This window comes from Talpa occidentalis, unplaced genomic scaffold (assembly GCF_014898055.3).
Source record: "Talpa occidentalis isolate TD23 unplaced genomic scaffold, MPIMG_talOcc4v2.1 talOcc4.11, whole genome shotgun sequence".
Lineage (NCBI taxonomy): Eukaryota > Metazoa > Chordata > Mammalia > Eulipotyphla > Talpidae > Talpa > Talpa occidentalis.
In genome coordinates, this window is record NW_023601104.1 from 6,590,505 (window position 1) to 6,604,748 (window position 14,244).

General features: G+C 35.9%; 1 long non-coding RNA gene across 1 annotated transcript in view; it reads right to left on the reverse strand.

Moving 5' to 3' along the window:
- Positions 1 to 213: 213 nt before the first annotated feature.
- Positions 214 to 14,244, reverse strand: part of LOC129146717 (uncharacterized) — a 176,513-nt gene continuing 162,482 nt past the window's right edge. The window contains exon 3 of the long non-coding RNA XR_008553805.1: positions 214 to 250. This is a non-coding gene — a long non-coding RNA (uncharacterized LOC129146717). The remainder of the gene's footprint in view (positions 251 to 14,244) is intronic.

Genomic DNA, 14,244 nt, shown 5'->3' on the forward strand with positions numbered 1-14,244 from the left:
GACTGAGAGTAGGTTTTCTGGTACACAAAATCTTTAAAAAATTGTCTCAGACAAACATTTATTTATAGTCTGGTCTCTGATATTCCAAGTTATGAGATGTCAGTTCTCAATTTACCAAGTATAAGGTATTATCTCTATTGGAAGGCCATGGCATACTTTAATATTCCCGCACACTCCACCTACCTTGAATGCTGATACCCAGACAGGCTTCAGTGATTCGTCATTTCTGGCATTCACTTCCTTGAGACATCTGATTGGATTGAAATGATGTCAAGAGAAAGAGAAAATATACAAATCAGGGATAGTCACAAAAAAAAAAAAAAGCATTTGGGTTTCTTTAAGTCTCTTGTTACTAAAGAAAAATTTTCAAATGAATCTTATTTATCTTCAGCCATACACAAAAACAAATAACCTTGGAAAGTTGTTACAGAAAAGCTGGCAAAGAAGGTGCAAATAACAAATGGTTAAGATGTTCTTTTTTACAAATCAGTGTCACAACATAGAGCAATATCATGGTTAACATGTTTTGTGACTCCATGCCTGTCTTTAGTATGAAACATTACATCATTCACTGAAGAGCAGTAGGTTTTTAGTTATTGTCTTTGTTCTATTTCCAGCAAGAAATCGGCAGCAATGGCTCCTAGTAGAAAGGTGAGCAGGTGACAAAGGCTGGTGTGACTTGCTTTGTCTAGGGCAGTAAATGTGTGGGAAATGGCCCTGAAGTGTGATGTGGGCCACTCATTACCCTAGTGTCCATTTATTATTTCCCTCTTTGATGGTCTCCTTTGCCAGTCTGGTTTACATGCATTTAACTATCTCATGGACTATAGTCAGCCCTAGCATTTTCCCAGAGTTCTTTCCCTATTTTCTAAGGCTTAGGGATAAGGACCACAGTGGTTTCCATCCCATAGCTACTGCTATTAGTTCAACTATTCAGTTTTGAAATATAAAAACTCCGAGGGTGAAATGAAGCTTTAAGTGTTAACAAAATCCTCTGGGTTTTTTATAGGAAAGACTAGTACAGAGTACCTATTCCAATGCTCTATTTTTACTACCACTCTTTGTCTTTGCATGGAAATGCTTTTGTTTAGAGCGATGTTAAATATCATCTATCCAGACAGTGACAGGAGCATTGATCTGCTTTGCCTTGCAATGAGCTGAACATGGTTCATCCATTCCCACAGCCCAAACCTGGGCCAAGTGGATGAATGACTCTGACAGGGAAAAGTGGGAGCTTCCCTGATTAATAGCTAAGATGCAGCGTATTTGAAAAAGAAATTAGAAGAATGCATTATCTGGAGACATTTCCTGCCACCAAATCACCCCCACTTAGACCGATGACTGAGAAATCCCAGAAGGCGTTCTCCCCTGAATGTGGCCTACGTCAATGGCACATTTCTGAATTGTCAGGCTGAAAGCCCATCAATAGTCATAAAGAGAAGGATGTGTCCTCATCGGGGGTGTGTTGATGGATCTGATCCAGAACATGAGAGGTGATTCCTGGGTTAGTTGGATGTTGGACATATTTGGGTCTGGTGACTGTGCTTCTGATTCTAAATCAAAACCATGCTCCTCCCTTCGTTCAGTATATTACATAATATACACAGGGCTGTCTATATGCATAATTATCACTGCTCATGAGAAACAGGCCCAAAAGAATTCTCTGACCTTGTGCTGATAAATTGTGCTGAAGGAACAAGGGGCTCAGAACTGCCAGTCTCAGTTACAGACTCTGAAAAATTAAGTTGGACTGAAGGGAAATCAAGCTTCTGCATGGCACATTTCTCAGTAGACTGATACTCCACTCTATTGAAGTCTGCTCCTCAGGACCTCAGTTCAAGCCCTACCTCTGCTCATCAGTCAGCACATCATTGCCGGCACTAAACAACATGCTTGTAATTTCCAACCTGACTGGAATTAGCTCCTGAGAGGAGCAAGAGGGGAAGCCAAGGGGGAAGGAAGTTAGAAAGGAATGGTTCAGAAAGTACTCTTTCTAAATCAGAAACATCTGCTGGAGTCATAAAATGGTTTTAAGTAGAAATCGGCGACAAGGGGGTCGACACAGAAGAAGAGAGGAGTGAGGGCCCCACCCTCTACAGTCTCCAGGTAACCGCCACAAACGATGTGATCGGATAGTAGAGAAATCTCGTGAACCTGCTTGGTGGCTGCGGCTCTGGCCTTTTGAATTTGGCTCCTGTTACAAAGACCTGTGTGATCTGCAGGATGTCTGTGCTGTTCTGAGTGCCCAAACGCAGGGTGTGACTTGGCTACTTCACACACGTTTGTCGTCATCCATTAATGTCACTGCAGACCCTTCTTACTAAATTCCTCAGGGAGCTTTTGTTGAAGAAGCAAGGAGTGAAAGAGACACTCCATTCCCTCAGCTCTCATAAAATCCTCACTCGCACTTATATGATTTTCCTAAAGACACAAAAAATATGGAATGCAAAAAGGAGCAGAAGTTTCTACTTCTCAGGCGCCTGTGTTGATGGATAGTTTAGAAAAACCTCAATATGGACCTTCTAGAAGGAAATCATGAGCTGCTCAGACTTCATTTCCTTCTTTTATCAAGCTTGCCTTGATAAAATTTAAAATGTAATTTAATTAAAAAAAGATGACTTTTCAACCCATGTTGTCACCAGCACAGAAATTCTTTATTCATACTTTTAATAAATTCAGTATAACCCTCCCCACCCCCAGACACACAGACACACACACCCCTCTTCCTAATTCCATGTTTTGATTGAAATTCAGAGATCGCCAGATTTCAGCCAACATCTAACTAACGGTGTTGTAGGTGTTGGTCTGAAAGGAGAGTGTGACTGAAGAAATAACCGAGCACCTCAACATAAGTGAAAGTTTAGGGATAAAAAAGAGATAGAACTTACCAGAATTTGCATCAGTATAACAGATGTGGAATTGTTAGGAGTGGAGAAGAGGAAGAGGAGGAAACATAAGCCAACCTTATTTTAATCCAACTCTGCAAGTCTCAATAAGGTGAGCACCGCTCTGCTATGAAATAGCTAGAGGGAGGGGGTGGGGAACAGTGAAATAAAGAATTTCTTTAAAAGCAAACTTCAAATTGCAACCACATCAATCATTCCCTGATTTTAAAAAAAAACAAATGAGTGCTTTTCTCCACAGTTGGAAATTTCATTACTTCTGTATGTTCTCCTCTTTGTTTATAAGCTGACTAAGAACTCCTGGAAGTTTTGCTTACACTTGGGAAGAGGGGTCAGATTTTTGATGGCCCCAAATTTGCCCCAGGGATTCTGCCTCAAGACTAAAGTTTAACTTATTTTTCCTTCTCTTCTTGGCTTGTTCTTATAAGGGAACAATAAATATATCTTTCAAATAAAACATTATAAAACAGGCTCCCTGCCATGTTGGAGTATCCAAAGAGTTACTCATGTAATGGGGTCTTAATGAAATACAGATCTTTTAAACTCACGTCTAAAATGTCATTTTGCACGTGACTATTTTATTGTATAAAATGCAGTGGCCAAGCAAGCAAATGAGTTATTAACTGAATTTTAAAAAACGGGGGAAAAAGGTGAGAATCCATTTGGCATTTTGAAAAAAAAATTATGAATTAATAATTAGCTCTTTTTTTTTAATATGCAGGGTTTCAGAAGCCATAAAGAAGGCCCAAGAAGAGCAAAAACAAAAATGATTAATGAAAATGGTACTGGGCTTCTATAAAAGAATAGATGAAAATTCTGGAATTAATTATCTCAAAAAAGAATACAGTAAGAAAGTACAACTTGACTTCATAGAAAAAGTTCTTTCTACATAATCCAAAGTAGAGGCAGAGAAAGAAAAACAAATAAATGATTCAGATGAACACCAGTCAAGTATCTTTCCAGTGATACCAAAACACATTTGGTAAAATTTACAGACTCTTGAAATCCTATTTGAAGATAGAAATGGACTATCAGGAGACCTAAAAGCAATTTCCCTTTACATCAGAGGACCTGCAAGTACTGTATTTTTCTAAGATTATTTATGGTTGATGCTGACCTTTCAAGTACTACTCTAGTAATGAATTATGATACTCAATTAGGAAATTCACACAGATAAAGAAAATAAACCTTTTTGAAGATAAAGTTAAAGGTCCTAAACTGAATTTTCTGAAGAAACTCCTTGTGATTAGATGTGCTTTCATTGTGTCGCACCATATTGGACTGTTTAATCGTGGAGGTAATTTGGTGAGATAAACAATAGTAACTTCACCACTAAGGTGTTTCTTGTTCACTTTTCATTTCTGGGAATTTTGTATGAGATGGCAGCACATTGGAAAGTGAAGAGAGCAAGCAGCTTTTATTCTCTTAAATATCACTCTGAATTCTTGTTCTAAGTTTCATTCTCTAGAACTTTGCTTGTCCTTTGCTTCCTCGGATTGTTCTCCTTCCTTACCCTAGCTCTTCTGTTTCCTCATAGATCTTTTGTGTGATAAAATCGCAGTATAAAGGCCTCCCTGGGGCCTCCCCGGTGGCGCAGCGGTTGAGCGCTGGGTTGCGAAGCTGCCCGCAGCCTCTGCAGCGCCGGTTCGATCCCCGGCTGCTCCCTGGCCACCGGCGAAGGGTCCCACATGGCGTGCAGACCTCTCCTGCCGCCCGCTGCTCCCCTCAGCAGTGTACTTCGGTCCTTCTGCCTGCTCTGCTCCCCACTCTGGCTCTGGTGAACTCTCTCACCCTCCCGCGCTTCTGACTGTACCCAGTGCTTGTATAAATAAATAAATAAATATTTAAAAAAAAAAAAAAAAAAAAAAAGGCCTCCCTGGTGGTGCACAGGGTTACACACCGCAATATGAAGTGGTCCACAGCCTCCGCAGCACAAGTTCAATCCCCAGCTAGGAAGAAACCCACATGGCGAGGAAGACCTCTCCTGTCTCGCCCGCTGCTCCCCTCAGCAGTGTATTTCATTCAGTCTGCCTGTTCTGTTTCCTGCTCTGTCTCTGGTGAATCCTCTCACACCCTGCATCTCTGGCCTGTACCCCAGTTCTTGTATGCATAAATACATAAATCTTTTTTTTAAAAATTGTAGTATAAGTTTGCACAGAATGGAGAAGGACAGCACAGAACAGCTGGCTATTTTTTCTGCCAAACTTCCTAGTAGGATTTCTTACCCATCAGCTTCCTACTTAAACCCATTGCCAGTTTGTGTCTCTAAAACTCTTTCCTATATTGCTCTTCTAGACCTGCAACCTCCAAATTCACAGAAGTTCTATTATTTTTGCAATGGGTCCAGATGTTTTAGAAATATCCCCCAAACTTGTTTTTCCTATATTTAGGTCATTCTTTTCCTCTCTACATCCCCATCCATGAATAATACTTAGCAACAAGGTGCAAATTAGAGAGAGGAGACAAGTATATAAGTCAAATCTCAGTTACGAAGAGGAAATTTTTTTTTTATCTTGCACCTAAAATTTATATTGTTATAACCAAAGTTGCATACACACACACATACACATGTATAGAAAATCTTGTTTCATTCAGTCCTAGAGCATTGAGAATAAAAATGAGGAGGGAGGAAGAGAAGTTAGAGATGACAAAAGTAATTTCCTTGTGCTGAATTCAATTTGGGCAGAGGGTGATATGCTAGATAAATTGAAGAGATTATCCAGATGGAAGAACTTGCGGGGACAGGGGGTGGGTAGACAGGTTGAGAGGTGTCCCCTGCCCCAAGCACACCAATCAGTGGCCATAGAAAAGTTTATTTGGCAGAAGGCTTACCAGAGTTCAGTTTTCCTGAACCATTTCTGTTTCCTATGGCTAGAACTTGGAAGTCTCTAGAACAGGAAACCAAGAAAGTATCTGAGTTGAAAGCTAGCAAGATTCTTAGTGAGATTTATCATGGGGGTTGGCTACAGCAGTGTAAAGCCAGGCAAACTCAGAAGGAACTACAAGAGGCTACAGTGAGGGTCATGTCAATTGAGACCTATCGCTAGTCCTTAGCAACAGACCCTACATACAAGAACATGGTCACAGAGACCAGAGGAGCTGGAGGTCATCAGAGATCATCAAGGTACCCCATTCCCTTAAGAATACACCAGACTACCTCATCCATTTGGATGCCATCTTGGGAAAGAGAAGGAAAGAAAAGTGAAAGATTAGACATTTACCCAAAAGAGATTGAAATTACCAGATTGGACTAAATTTAGTCTCCTTACCTTCCCATCCATTTCTGCATTTATGTAACCAGGTATAGGACAAGCAAAATAGACAGAGCATCTAGTCAAAAATAAAGAACTGTATTTTTCCCCATATCTATAAACAGGACAAATTTTTCACATTTGTACCATTATTGTATGTAGAGTTTTACCCTCCCTCCTTCCTTTTTTTTTTAAAAAAAAAAGTTCCCCTTAATGAATTTTGTTAAAATTATGAAAAACCATAAATACCGTTCCTCTCTCCCAATTTATGCTGAAACTATGCAGATATTTGTTATTTTTCTTTCTCTTCCCTGATTTCCTTATCTCTCCTTTTCTTTCCTTCCTTCCCTCCTTGCTACCTTTTCTCCTTTTTCTTTTCTATCTCCTTCAAGCTCTGCTTTTTATTCATAAGCAATTTTTTTCTTTTTATACAAGATAGTCTGACCATTAGGCAGACCTCAGTCTCTGCCAGCATGGATCCATCTTACAAAGAGGATCTGGATCAAGCCAGCCAATGTCTTGAATTTTCTAGCTCCTTGGGAAGCATATTTTCCTGATCAGTATGAGTAAGTAAATTCATTTTCTGTCTTTTTTAAAAGACATTTTATGTGTGCCATTTTAAATATATAATAGACATTTCAAAAACAGTTGTTGAATGAATAACTAAGGGGGGGCCCTGAATTCTATGTATTTTATGAAAACTAATATCTATGAAAGCTAATCTGCATGATTTGTGTTTCATGAATATATAATCCACCAAATGGTGCTAATAAGAGCATCAGGATAAAGGATACAATGACCTATTCCTAAGACCCTATGATTTTACAGAAAAAAAATGTGAAAATCTGAAGCCCACCAATTGATTTTCTTATAATTACAATTTTAAGAAATCATAATAGTAGAATCAGATTTAAGTACTCTAGCATCATCCTGGCCAGCTTTCTGCCTTCTTGCTCCACATCACTGCTCCTGAGCCTTCAGGACACTAATGGCCTCAGTGTTCCTTTTCACTGTTTTCTTTAGGAAAGAGCTCACTTGCTCTCGCTGCCCCTGGCACAACAAAACTCATGTTTCCGAAATTATTAGCAACTCAGCTAGACAAAGATATCATTATGTTCCTTAAATATCAATGCTTTTTAAAGGAAATTAGCTTCTGGTTTTGTGAGGTTTTATCCCCAACTACCTGACATTTACATCACACATTTCCTTGAATGACAGAATAATTTACAGGTGTTAACTAATTCATGCTTAGAAAAGAGTTGGTGGAAGAAACAATAGTTTAGTGCCAATGTTAGAAATAATGTTACAGAGAGATGATCCCTTGCATGAAGTCAGAAAAGTGGCAGAAATAAAAATCAGGCAACTCAATCACAAGTTGCCTCATCCACTCACTCACCAAGGAGAAGTCCAGTATAATGAACAAAGGTATCAGACTAAGCTAGCTTTACTCGATGTCAGTTTCCTATTTTTAAAAACTATAGTGCCGGATTATGGAGTTTGGAAGTCCATACATCTCAAAACTGTTTTATTATTGTTGTTGTTGTTGTTATCATTGTGTTTATTTAGCAAAAGCTACACACACACGAAACCATGTACTTGCTTAATTCTATTAAGGTGAAATTCCCCCCTCAATTTTTGTATTAAAAGCAAAAGCCATTTGGTCACATTAAGCATGAGAAAAGACACAGTCTCACTTATTTTCAGAAAGAAATATGACAACAAGCTAAATATCTGTACTTCTTACAATCTCAGTTTCTTCCACATATCTTTTCACTCTTCTGCTACCACTGATAGGCAACAGAAGCAATACTGAATTCCTGTTAAAGTACTGATGTAATAAGTCAAATACTTCACACTGTGACAATTATACATTTTTCCACAGCTAGAATTCTAGAAAAGCACTTTTACTAAACCTACTTATATGCCTGCTCTTCATCAAGGAAAACTGTGAAATTTAGTGCTTTTGGACCTGTATTTGGTGCTCTGTGCAGATATAGTTATGTGAGTGTCCACACTACGTGCATCTCATCTCTCCCAACCTTTCTCATTTGGCTCTGTGATGAGTGAACTGGAGCTAAGAACAGCATCAGGACAGCATGATGCTTTGCTGATTCATCCAACTTGAACCACTTCCATGTCCACCCTGCACCATAGCACTAGCTCTGAAAGATGACAGAAGGGGTTATTGATGGAAAACCAACAAAAGATTCCTGTCCTTATCACAAGACTGAAACCTGCAAGAATATTATCCTTCCTGGGGCCATATTGAAAGTATGCTGTTTGCTACACATGTCAAATTTTTCCAAAGGCATAGAATTAATTCAATTCTCTATTTCCCACACATTTACACAAACCATTTCTATTAGCACAAATGCCTTTGTTATATGCCCAAGAACGTTTGGGGTTTCCATTACAAACAAAGGAAAAACAAATGAGAGTGATAGATCACAATGAGTTGCTTTCAGCCACAATATAGTAACTGTGACCAGAAATAGAGGACAGTGTTTGTTTTTGTTTTGTTTTGTTTTTCAGTCATTTTGTTTTGGTTTTTGTTTTTAATCATCTCTTCTAGCAGTCTTACATTATACCAAAATGAGATCATAATCTTAATCAACTCATGACTTAAGAAGAATACTGAGAGAATCTAAATATAGTCAAACAAATGACTGTCACTGATACACAGGATAAAATATTTCAACCTTGTTTTTTAGAGGATGGGGTTATTTTACATATCCCAAATTGACCTCAACAGGAAAACTGCCTTATTTTGGGTAAATCAGGAAAACAGAATGAAATTTATGAATAGCATGAATACGTAGTTATTCAAGACAATGGACTTTCTTTTTTGAGGAGCTTCTTTTTAAAGATCTATTTGAATCGATTAATGGGAAAGAGAGCTGAGGGGTTCTTCCACCCCCCAAGCAGATATATATAGAGATAGAGATAGAGATATCTATATCTATATATAGATATAGATATATCTCCTGTTAGTGAGGTCAATGTGGAGAGAATAAACAATAGTGAACAGCAGTGAGAAAGTCATTTTTTAAAAAAAGGATCACATGCATTATAATTTAATACTAAAAGATAATCCATCAAATAGAAATCCATTAGTCATTTTTTTCTTTCCAGAATGATGTAACTTTGAAAAATGAAGATTATTAAATACAGGAAGTAACCTAACTCATGATGAATCCATCCTCATCATTACTGATAATGATAATCACTCACAGAACATATCCTGATGTCCTTTGCATATTCATTCATTAACCAAGCTGACAAATTATCACTTAAACATGTGGATTATCCATGAATATCAGGCATATGGCTCTGTAAGTTATCCAGCTATATGCCCATATTTTATCTAAAGGGTAGGACATTGGTTGAGATTTTTATATACTGGTAATTTGGGAGGCAAAGCTTAAATCATCATTATAACTTCTAGTCACTTAATTCTAAGTGACTCAGACTGAATTCTCATGAGTGTTAGGCTACAAGAAAAAAGTACTTGGATATTTGAGAAATTTAAAATTCTAAAATTTGTGAAATACAGTTCTTACAGCAATGTCACATCCTCTAACAAATAATATAAACAGGATTGTCTATTATTTTAAAGTCAACACATTCCTACTGGCATGGATGTCTTCTTAAAGAGCCTAAAATGTTAAACAGCTATTATCCTCCAGATCTGAACTAGAAAAACCAACGGACACATCACCGAAAATCTTACCATGAGTCATTTGGTAATTTTCTGAGAACAATTATCCTTAGAATCCTGACTCACAAATAATTTAGCCATTATTCAACCTACCTTCTTTGTGCAAAAGCTTAGTGTGAAATGGGAACCAAGGAAATAAAATAAACGTCTGTCTCCAATATTCAGAACATCTGCATGAGTAAAAATTATTCAAAAAGATACCATGAATTTTTAAAATGAAATGCAGCATGTAAAAATTAAGCACCTGGTCTTTTCCTTTATATTTCATTAAAAAATTCTAAATAGACTATCACCAGCTGTACGTTTTACTGCATTTTATATTATGGCAGGCAGTCAAAGTAATACTGCATCCTTTATCATCTGAATTCCACATAAAAATTAATAAAAAAAAAGGGAAAGAGAAGAGCATGCCTTTCATCAGATGAAGCAAAGAGTTAAGGATGCCACACAAACCAATAACAGACCATAAAAATGATCCCCAAACAAACTTGCTTCCAAATAGGAAGTTTGAGATAAAGGAAATGTGATATCACTTGATTTCTTATTAATTCAGACTTCCTAAAAGAAACAGGAATTTCGGTAAGAAATTTCATTTATCTTCGGAGAAAGGATGAACATAACTTTTAAGTTAAAACCGAGGAATTAATGAAATCATTTACTGGTTACTTTTTGTCACAAAACTGGGCAATTTACAAGCCAAATGTAAATGGATATACATGTTACAAGGCAGGACGCAACACCTTCTAAACATGATAGTCAGTTGACACATATTGTAGCATCAATACCACAGTTTTCATTTTTTAAGAGAAATAATTAGGGAAAATTTAAAAAAAGCAGGAAGTAAGTCTCACATGGGCAGATGAGCTTAAGGTGCAATTCATTTTGATAATTGTTTTTTATATAAATGGATTGGTGAGAAGGATTTGAAGGTTTGCTTCTTTTATTTTAAAACATTCATTGTGTGACATTTTAAAAATTAAAACTGATTAAATGCTGACTTTGCAAATAACACAGAAGTTTTGTTTTTCTATTATATATTTGATGAAGTTACTCTGTACCTATAGTCATACAGTACAGTCACTAGTATCTATGATTGTTTTTGGTGAACTCTCTTTATTTAAACATATAGAGGAAAGTCCTTGTCCTGGAATCAGATAACTTCAACTTATTTTTTTTTCCATTTTCTTTCATGATTTTGTTGCTTTTTAAAAAATATTTTGTTATATATTTTTACATCATTTTTCCTTTTTTTGACTTTTATTTTTTTAATTCTTACATCATTTTTTCATTTTTGTACAACGTATGCATTTTCATCTTGGTTATATTCCCCATACAATTGCACCCCCCTTATTTTGACCCTAATCCCTCCTCCCCTCTCCCCACCCCATCCCACGTCGTATGTCTCTGGTTTATAGTTGCTTGTTTATTTTGATGTTTACTTTATTATAATTAGTTTTTTTACTGGTCCCTTATTTAGGTTTTCTAAATTCCCAACTCTAACTTAAACCCAACTTTACCAACATGCCTGGGAAAATTCATTATTCACCAGATATGTACCAAATACTGTTCTAACTAATAAGGTTAAAATTAACTAAGCTAACATGACCTATAGTCTCAGCTTCATCTGTAAAATGAGAAAGAACACTGAGAATAGCATCTCAAGAAATGTCAGCCTCCAAACACTTCCCATGCCATGTGAAGGGAAAATTGCAAGGCCATGTGGAATAAAGACCAAATAAATAAGATCCTTCAAGTCAATGACAACATGAATCTGTTGTTTGGCTTTTGGAAAATATTTATTGCCTCTAAGAATATAGTCTGTAGTCCTATTCAGATATTAAAATATCACAGTAAGACATTAGTTTTCTCTTTTGAAAAAATGTGATTGTGTTTTTCAGATAAGTGTATTATGTTCTTGGAAGAAAAAGTTAATGTATTATATTGATTTTAACATTATTTTAACCATAAAATGATAATAAAATTTTTTATATTTTATATAAAAGCACTCCAACATGGTTTCAATTCATATTGATTTGAAAAAAAAAATATTGATCTGAAAAAAAAAATCAGAATTTTTTCCTACTAAACAATTCAACTATTGGTTAAAACTTTGGGACTTGAAGTCAATTACCAGAAAGAGCAAATATATATATATATATATATATATATATATATATATATATATATATATACACACACACACACACACACACACACAAACACACACATATATATATATATATTAGAAATGCTATAGAAACACTAAGCATTACTGAGGTTTTTTACAAAGTTTAAGCATATGGTATATTTTAATACTTACATCTATGTTACACTTCATGAAAAGAAACTCTTTATTATTTGCCTTTTAAACCAAAACCCAGAGAGCAGAGAGATGGGAGTTAAGCATGAATTTATTTGATAGTTAGCTATAGTTGCTCTCACATTTTTTGAAGCAAGTAAAATTATGATGTTAATATTGTAGAACTGAACAACAAATTTAAAAGAATGTAAGTTCTATGTTGCTTTTTATTGCCCATGAAATTCTAAGAAAACAGAATATGATCAACAGAATTATTGCTAGGAAAACTATAATAATAATAATTAGGAGTATATTTATGATTTCTTCTATAATCAGGAGGAAGAAAAAGTAAAAGAAAAAGGGATTGAGAGCATGATGACTTTGTTTTAATATCACACATCCTCAACTTAGCATATGGCTGCATAAAGACTAATAAACCTGTGTGTGTTGTTTTGAATTTTATTTAAATTAGAATTTTTCTCATGTAATTGATCTTATGAAATTCGCTAAGATTAGATCTACATTTGAGCAATCAATCCTCTGTTTTCTCTTTTTGTTGTTCTTGTTATGACTCTTTCCAATTTTACTACATGCTTCCTGAAAAACTGATTTTTGATATTTGGACTTTTAAAAATAAACAATTTCTATTAAAAAAATCTCAATATCCCTATTTACTTTACAGTATAATTTTTCAGTACCCCCTAAAGAAGGGTGAAAACACTTTCATGGAAAAAAAAGTTATTTTAGTGACCTTTTGTCCCTCCTTAAGAGGAAGAAGTCTGACAGGTAGATATATGGACAGTTTGTTATTGTAAATTCCAGATCTTGTGATTATCTCTGACTCAACTTCTGGGGTTTTATCTGGAATTCCTGTGAAGGGTCAACAAGTGTATTACTGCCTGTCTTCACCTTCTTGTGACCCTAATTTTAAAACCACACCTTATAGGATTCAGAAAGTAGATTACAGTGTTCTCATTTCAGAGGACAAACTCTGAAATGGGCTGTATCTGAAAATATACAATTAGCTCAAGCAATCAAAATTTTGGAAATTTTTGATATATTTTTGTACATTTACTTTTGTTTATTATTAATTGTAGAGTTCAAGGGGAGGAATCTAGTAACAATTTTTCAAAGCCAAATGTTCCATGCATTATTTCTCCCCAGGGTATTATTTTTTTATAGTGTTGCTACAATAAAATGATTTCTAGTATGGGTAGATAGATGTAGATGAATTTAAACACATCTTAAGAGATAAAATCATGGTAAAGATTCATATAAAAATTTTAGAAAAATAGACAAATGCAGATGGAGCAGCACAATTTATATATATATATATATATATATATATATATATACATATTATATATATATATATATGACTTGCCCATAAATATTAGAAAATTGAGGGGCCTCCCCGGTGGCGCAGCGGTTGAGTGCTGGGTTGCGAAGCTGCCTGAAGCCTCTGCAGCACCGGTTCGATCCCCGGCTGTTCCCCAGCCACTGGAGGAGGGTCCCACATGGCGCGCAGACCTCTCCTGCTGCCCACTGCTCCCCGCAGCAGTGTACTTCGGTCCTTCTGCCTGCTCTGCTCCCTGCTCTGGCTCTGGTGAATTCTCTCACCCTCCCGCGCTTCTGACTGTACCCAGTGCTTGTATAAATAAATAAATAAATCTTTAAAAAAAAAAAAAAAAGAAAATTGAAATGAGTGATTTCTGGGTAAATAATAAATTTAAACCTCAGTTCAATGGTCCCATATCTCCAATAAATATTCCACTGATTAAAAATATCATAGATGGGATAACTGGTTATCTAAAAAGACACTCATAAAATGGATAACAAATAGTGGAAGCAAATATACAAAAAGAAAGAAAATTAAAAATGAATAAATATAGCAAATTATCTAGATGGGAGGCACTAAGATGTTCTGCCTACAGTGGATGATTTTAATATTATATAACATGAATTCCAGGTCACTTGCTCCCTATGTCATCTTGGGTAGGTCATTTAACCTCTCTAAACCCATTTTTCCATTAATGAAAAGAATATAAAATTGTACCTTTCTTGTAGGTCTGA